An 8,788-nucleotide genomic window follows, 5' to 3' on the forward strand; every position below is an offset into this window, starting at 1 on the left:
GAATCCTTGACCATGTGAAGAGTTCCATAATGTGAAAAAAACAATATCCCCATCTCAGAAGGTGATTAGTCATAAATGACTAATTACGAAGCACTGAAACTTCTAAATAACTCTAAGGAAAACACAACCTCAATTTCAGACTTCATGAAAATCGCAGGGGGAGGGGGGGTCGTTATGAATGGCAATCTTTCTTAAAGTGTGACACTCGTGGTAACCTCGAATGTTCAATGCCATTCCCTTTACCCCCCCCCCCATGTGTCATCTTGAAATGCTGAGTGAGGCTAGCCCCAAACATCCGACCTGCAATCTAGAACAGAAACACATTCTGTTTTAGAGATATATAGATATATACAGTGAGGTGTAGCCTGGATACATATTTATACACACAGAGTGTATTACAACAAATACACCCTGAGATTTATGATAACTTGCAGGCTAGAAATGTATGAGTCTTGTACTTCTGGTAGAGTTTACGTTGATAGTGTATTGTAAGCTATTTTTAAGAGATGAAATTCCATGTACTGAAAAGTGTTACAGGAATGTGTCGGAGACTCTTGTGTTAGGAGACCTGGTCGACGACCGGACCGCGGGGACGCTAAGCCCCGGAAGCACCTCAAGGTAATCTCAAAGAGGCGGTGGAGGGAGGCGTGACTCCAAGAGCCTTCCCAACGCCACGGCGCTCCACCACACCAAAACTCGTACGTGAATAAAAATAACAACTATCATGCAGGTTAAGCAGGTTATCAGTGCACCCACTGAGATGCGCCAGTCTTAAAACCGAAATATTTACGTGCTCATTGAACTATCTTTCTCCCCCCCCCTCTTTCTCCCTCCTTCTCTCCCGCTTTCCCTCCCTTCCTCTCCCTCCCTCCACTACTCATCCCTCCATCCTACTGGGAAAGCCATTTCATACAATAACAAAGAGAGAGAGAGAGGGTTAGAGGATATTTCTAGACCCGAGGCACGCTTATGTAGACGAGAGACAGGCGAGGAAGGAGACGGGGGAGCTGGGAGAGGCGTGGCTGGGAGTGTGCTGGGTGTGCCTAGTGTGCTGGGACCCAGTCAAGGCTCCAGAGGTAAACTTTAGAGTCTGAAGAAAGTCTTCAGTAGCGAGCGTTGTGTGTACTCACCTACTTGTGTCTGCAGGATCGAGCATTGACTCTTGGATCCCGCCTTTCGAGCCATCGGTTGTTTACAGCAATGACTCCGGTCCTATTTCCCTATCATACTTAGTTTTAAAATTATGAATAGAATTTGCTTCCACCACCTGCTCCTTAAGTGCATTCCATTTTTCCACTACTCTCACACTAAAAGAAAACTTCCTAACATCTCTGTGACTCATCTGATTTTCCAGCTTCCACCCATGTCCCCTCGTTCTGTTACTATTCCGTGTGAACATTTCGTCTATGTCCACTCTGTCAATCCCCCTGAGTATTTTATACGTTCCTATCATATCCCCCCTCTCCCTTTTCTTTTCTAGTGTCGTAAGGCTCAGTTCCTTCAGGCGCTCTTCATACCCCATCCCTTGTAACGTTGGTCCCGCCTCTCAACTGTCAGTCAACTGGTGTATAGGGTCCTGAGCCTATTGGGCTCTATCAAATCTACACTTGAAACTGTGTATGGAATCTGCCTCCACCACATCATTTCCTAATGCATTCCATTTGTCAACCACTCTGACACTAAAAAAAGTTCTTTCTAATATCTCTGTGGCTCATTTGGGCTCTCAATTTCCACCTGTGTCCCCTAGTGCGTGCCCCTTGGGTTAAATAACATGTCCTTATCTACCCTATCAATTCCTTCGAGAATTTTGTATGTGGTAATCATGTCCCCCCCTAACTCTTCTGTGAGGTTCTTAACTACTACTTAAGAGACTACTTAAACCTCACGTTCCAGCGACGTGAGGTTTAAGTAGTCTCTCCCGTAGTTTCTCCTCGTAGCTCATACCTCTCAGCTCGGGTACTTGTCTGGTGGCAAACCTTTGAACCTTCTCCAGTTTAGTCCTGTGCTTGACTAGATATGGACTCCATGCTGGAGCTGCATACTCCAGGATTGGTCTGACATATGTGGCATATGAATGTTCAAAGTTCTGAATGATTCCTTACATAAGTTTCTAAATGCCGTTCTTATATTGGCCAACTTGGCGTATGCCACTGATGTTATCCTCTTGATATGGACTTCAGGGGACAGGTCTGGCGTGATATCAACCCCCAGGTCTTTCTCGACTCTTGAAGAATTTCATCTCCCAAATGATACCTTGTATCTGGTCTCTTGCTCCCTATACCTATCTTCATGACCGTGCATTTGCTTGGGTTAAGCTCTAACAACCACTTATTCCACCATTCCTTCAGTTTGTCTAGGTCTTCTTGAAGCCTCAAGCAGTCCTCCTCTGTTTTAATCCTTCTCATAATTTTGGTGTGTGTGTGTGAGTGAATTCACCTAGTTGTATTCAACTAGTTGTGTTTTGCGGGGGTTGAGCTTTGCTCTTTCGGCCCGCCTCTCAACTGTCAATCAACTGTTTACTAACTATTTTTTTCTCTCTCCACACCACACACACACACCCCAGGAAGCAGCCCGTGACAGCTGACTAACTCCAAGGTATTTATTTACTGCTAGGTAACAGGGGCATTCAGGGTGAAAGAAACTTTGCCCATTTGTTTCTGCCTGGTGCGGGAATCGAACCCGCGCCACAGAATTACGAGTCCTGCGCGCTATCTTACCGCCCAACCTGTCTTAAAAATAACGAACGCTTTTGGCACTTTGCCAGTATGGCCGAAAGTGGACGTAATTTGAAGATGAAAAAAAAGAAAATAAATTTGGGATTTTTTTTCAACAGCAGTAAGTTAAGGGTCCTCTGATTGGTTAGGTGGGCAGGAAATTCTCATAAAGTTTCAAAACGTTATGAAAAACGGTAATTGAAAGTTTCCTTTCCTAACTTGTCCGAGTAGGCCGGACGACTCAAACAGAAAACGGGACAGTACGTCACTTTTGTGAGTCGATTTAATTTCAAATTACGTCCAAATTTGGCCATAGCGGCGCATACGAGCCAAAAGCGACGTTATTTATAAGAGGACGGGTTGACCAGGCCCCCCTAAGGTCCTGTGTGTGTGTGTGTGTGTGTGTGTGTGTGTGTGTGTGTGTGTGTGTGTGTGTGTGTGTGTGTGTGTGTGTGTGTGTGTGTATGAGCGTGTGTGAGCGTGTGTGTGTGTGTGTGTGTGTGTGTGTGCGTGTGTGTGTGTGTGTGTGTGTGTGTGTGTGTGTGTGTGTGTGTGCGTGTGTGAGCGTGTGTGTGTGTGTGTGTGAGCGTGTGTGTGTGTGTGTGTGTGTGTGTGTGTGTGTGTGTGTGTGTGTGTGTGTGTGTGTGTGTGTGTGTGTGTGTGTGTGTGTGTGTGTGTGTGAGCGTGTATGTGTGTGTGTGAGCGTGTGTGTGTGAGCGTGTGTATGAGCGTGTGTGTGTGAGCGTGTGTGTGTGCGAGCTTTGTGTGTGTGAGCGTGCGTGTGAGCGTGTGTGCAAGTGAGGTGAATTTACTGTAATGTGTGTTGGAACATTCAGCTTGAGTTGGAGCGTGAGATAAATGCCTAAATGCGGACCTCGCCACTACACGGTGACTGAGTGCACGGTAACTGAGTGCACGGTAACCGAGTGCACGGTAACTGAGTGCACGGTAACTGAGTGCACGGTAACCGAGTGCACGGTAACCGAGTGCACGGTAACTGAATGCACGGTACTAGAGAGCAGCAGAATTACAAACGCATGTTCCAATCAACGTTTTTGACTGCTAGGAACGAGGTCTGAGGCATGGCCCCGTCGCGGCATCGTATTATGAACCTTATGAACACTTACACTGTAATGACCCTAAAATTTAAACATATATATATATATATATATATATATATATATATATATATATATATATATATATATATATATATATATAACAGTATACACGTCACAAAAATCGTGGCAGAACATGAAAAGCGGGCCTAATAAATGACAGCAAAAGGGTCGGCGCTGACATTAATCACAGCCCCCGCTATTCCTGTCATCTATATATACACACGCAAAAATTAACACGCAGTCTGCTAATGCCTCTCATCAGCGGAACTATGAATTATTCTGTTTTTCAAAAGTTCGCGTATTTTCAGAGGGCCTGTTGACGCCTAGGAGTTGTGTGTGTATATATAATACTTGTGTGTCTGTCTCTCATTCTCCGCAGTCATTCCGGGCTTCTGAGTTGCGACAATGTATACACACTTCGCCGTCCTGAACTAACAAGAATACAACGCCGCGATACTTTGTATAATTCCCCTCACAAGTTCATCCCTCAGGCGACAAGTTCATCCCTTCAATAGAGACAGTATTTACCCGTCATATACAAAATCAAAACAAACCCACAAATTCTAGAGAAGCAAAAAAGCAATGCACGAGTATGAGGCCCAACTACACTGGGCCTTATACTATGTATCTGCGGTCCCAACACCTCTGGTTGGATCGCGACGGCAGATCTCTCTCAATGTTGATGCTGGGAGAGGCGCGAGTCTATAGGTGTGACGAGCGGCCATTAACTCATCGTAAAGAACCACGATGTTTGTACACATTCTGCTGCGCCTTGTTGATACCTCTCTGGCCGGTGGTGTTTACTACTACAGGTAGTGTACGGTACACCATGGTGTACGGTACACCATGCCAAGTAATGGCCATTGTGCTTGCCAATACGTAGAATTAAAGCCAACTGAAGCACTTGCGAGAGACATCAACAAGATAAACCCTCTCTTCTCTTCTCTCACCACCTCCTCCTCCTCCTCCTACTCTTCCCACACACACCCCTCTTCTCCTCCTATACTTCTCCTGTTCTTTCCTCTCCTCCTCCTTCCTTCCCTTCAACCCCGTTCCTCCCAGATGCTGGTGTCCACAGGTATCCGGCCTGATATACCACCCGGTTTATTTTTTGGCAACCTTTATGGGAGAATATCGGGTATTCATTAAACTTTGTGGTCCCTGTTGACAGGTTCTCGCTCGAGCGTGCGGCTAACGGTAACGCACAACGGCAAAGGAACCTTTATAATTGAATAATACATTTCAACTCATGCACTACAACAGTCACAACTAAATATTTGCACCATTATTCTACCCCCCCCCCCCATTCCACCCCCCCACTCTCACGTGTTATTTTTGTGTAAGTCAACGAAATGGCAGTGGAGTATTTTACATATTTGACCGGCAATATTTTCTAGTTATAAAAAGGGTTTCATTCGTAATCTTTCTAAGCCTGATTAATGGGAGGCAGCAGGCCAGCCGGTGCCCCTAGTCAGACGGGGCACTAATTTATCATCAACGTGAAATTTCACGCTAACTTTTCAAGTTTTATTCCGCTTTTATAAATAGTCTTAGGGTGCTAATTGTGAAAATAAGTTTGAGATTTGCGTCTCGTGGGAGATGCAGTGAGACGCAATCAACACTTGCGTCTCGTGGGAGATGCAGTGAGACGCAATCAACACTTGTGTCTCGTGGGAGATGCAGTGAGACGCAGTCAACACTTGCGTCTCGTGGGAGATGCAGTGAGACGCAATCAACACTTGTGTCTCGTGGGAGATGCACTGAGACGCAATCAACACTTGCGTCTCGTGGGAGATGCAGTGAGACGCAATCAACACTTGCGTCTCGTAGTAATTGTAGGGAGATACACTGAGTACACTTGTATCTAGTAACACGTGTAGTGTAGACACACACTAGACACACTTGCATCTTGCCACACCTGTATTGAGACACACTCAACACGCTTACGACTGGGACAAAAGAAATAGACCACGTCCATCAGATTATTAAAATCCCATAGTCACAAAAACTCTTAGTGGTAAAACCCAGTATCTGGTCCCAATACCTGGTCCCAGGACCTCGTCCCAGGACCTGGTCCCAGGACCTCATCCCAGTGCCAACACGGTAGAGACGTCTGAGGGAGAGAGGAAGGAAATCCTGATCACAATCATACAAATATTCTGAATTCCAAACCCAAGCAGCGAGGCACAGTGCCACACCCATCAGTGAAGCACAGTGCCACACACCATCAGTGAAGTACAGTGCCACACACCATCAGTGAAGCACAGTGCCACACCCATCAGTGAAGCACAGTGCCACACACCATCAGTGAAGCACAGTGCCACACACCATCAGTGAAGCACAGTGCCACACACCATCAGTGAACCACAGTGCCACACCCATCAGTGAAGCACAGTGCCACACACCATCAGTGAAGCACAGTGCCACACCCAGCAGTAAAGCACAGTGCCACACCCATCAGTGAAGCACAGTGCCACACCCAGCAGTAAAGCACAGTGCCACACCCACCAGTGAAGCACAGTGTCACACCCTATCAGGGAAGCACAGTGCCACACCCCACCAGTGAAGCACAGTGCCACACCCATCAGTGAAGCACAGTGCCACACTCCCCATAGTGACTATTAACATAAGCTCCCTCTACACCTGCCGTGAACGCGGACAACATGTTTACAGTTGACAGAGCAACACAGACATGTATCCTGCTGGAATGGTAATGCGACTTAAAGATTCCAGAGTCTGTTCCAACACCACGACTCCTGATGTCAGCAAAGCTCTCCTGGTCGTAAATCTTGTTAGTGAATGCCTTGTTGAGGCTGTCAGCCCCCCTGGGCCCGTTCACTTACAACATCTCACTCTTTCCTCTCTCAAATACGGACTCATGGGCTCCAGGAGTTTATTTGTAAAGCCTTATTTCAGAACAAAAGTCTTGGCGTGTAAAAACAATGTCAGGTTTATAAAAGCAACAAAAATTCATTACATGGGTGACTGAAATGTCTGTCATCTTCAGTCGGGAAATATTCCAGCTGCTCCGCGGGCAGCGAATTCTAGTTTTTCCGCTCGGGTTGCAATGTAGTAGAGTGGTGGCCCGTATGTGCTGATATTGTGTCCGGTTTACGAGTGTTTGTGCTTGGCTATCAATAATATCCTGGACCGGTCGCGGGTATTGCAGGCCTGCCGTGCAATGTGGCCCACCGCCACACTGGAGCCCCGGTGTTTAACCTGCAATGTTATCCCCTAATGTATAGGGGGAGGACAGAGCTTATATTGACGGCAAATAAGATATAAAGAAATATTTAGTCCGTAGACTCGAATATGAGCCTCACTTGGCCCGTAGAGTTCAATGCAAACAACACCTGACAGGTAGACAATATCGTCAGTGATACTTGCCCTGTAGACTCAGAAGTGTTACGAGACGGGTCCGGGTTCGAGTAAAAAACCTTTGGAGTTTAAAGGCTTACAACCTCTCCTTTCTCACTATTGCTGGGGAATTGGAGCACCTTTGCATGAGAATGATCCTCAAGTGATTGTCGGCCTCGATAATGTATTCATTTTAGGCCAGAGGTTAAAGTCAGTCTCGAATCTTGATCACCCAACATTTCCTGCCTTAACCCGAAACCGGAAACAGCGACACACAAAAGATTTTACAACAGAAATGTTATTTTGCTTCACCCGCAAGAAAGTCTAGCTCCAGTAGTATACCACTCTGCTAGGAGGGACTGTAGCCTCAGAGGGCGTTCTTACCACCATAGTTCCACTGGTGTCTGGAACACCACAGGAGTGGGACCACACACACACACACACACACACGCCTCCACCCTCGTCCATCACTCTAAATTGCCCAGAGAGAGAGAGAGGCAAATAAGAAATATTACTAGAGTGACCGCTTCACACTCGACCCGTTCTCTCCACCCACCTCAGAGTGGTCACGCTGAGAGGGGTAAATAAGGAATATGACAACAGTGTCAGACAAGGGTGTGTGGGAACAGGCACTTTCGTAATGCAGTCTACGTTGTCATGGTCACCTTCTCTCTCTCTCTCTCTCTCTCTCTCTCTCTCTCTCTCTCTCTCTCTCTCTCTCTCTCTCTCTCACACACACACACACATATGCACACGCACACACGTAGAGCTCGAGAAGCTCAGGAATCTGTACACCAGTAGATTGACGGTTGAGAAGCAAGAGCAAAGAGCCGGAGCCCAACCCCCGCAAGCACAACTAGGTGAGCACACACACACACACACATACACGAATAGTATGTGTGTGTGTGTGTGTGTGTGTGTGTGTGTGTGTGTGTGTGTGTGTGTGTGTGTGTGTGTGTGTGTGTGTGTGTGTGTGCTATGATATACAACGCTCCGCCCATTAACAGAAGACCCAAGGCAAGAGTATGACAACAACAACATAGCAGTTAACACTATAATTGAGAGGGCAGCCTCTGCTGCCTGTAGAAACAGAACCCACCTGCTCATCATGGGCGACTTCAATCACGGAAGGATAGACTCGGAGCACAAGGAACCGCATGGAGGCGAAGATACATGGAGAGCCAAACTATTGGAGGTGGCGACAAGAAACATTTTAACCCAGCATGTCAGGGAACCCACAATGATGAGAGGAAACGATGACACCCCCCCCCCACCCCTCCAGTCACAAATTCCAATTACGAAGCCCACAATTTTTGACACAAAAATTTCGAAACCCACAATTACAACCTCCAATAACGAGACCGACAATCACAGAACTCCCAATTTCGGTAGCCACAATTACAACCTCCAATTATCAATCACCGAACTTCTCCATAATTGTAGGCTATACACACGGGACAACCCATAATCACGGAACTTCCCATTTCGGAACGCGCAATTAAACCCTCCAATTATAAACCACAACAATCACGGAACCCCCCAATTACAGATCCCTCAATTAATGGAACCTACCATCACTCAACCCACAATCCCGGA

Source organism: Procambarus clarkii, chromosome 5, assembly GCF_040958095.1.
Source record: "Procambarus clarkii isolate CNS0578487 chromosome 5, FALCON_Pclarkii_2.0, whole genome shotgun sequence".
In the NCBI taxonomy this organism is placed as follows: Eukaryota; Metazoa; Arthropoda; class Malacostraca; order Decapoda; family Cambaridae; genus Procambarus; species Procambarus clarkii.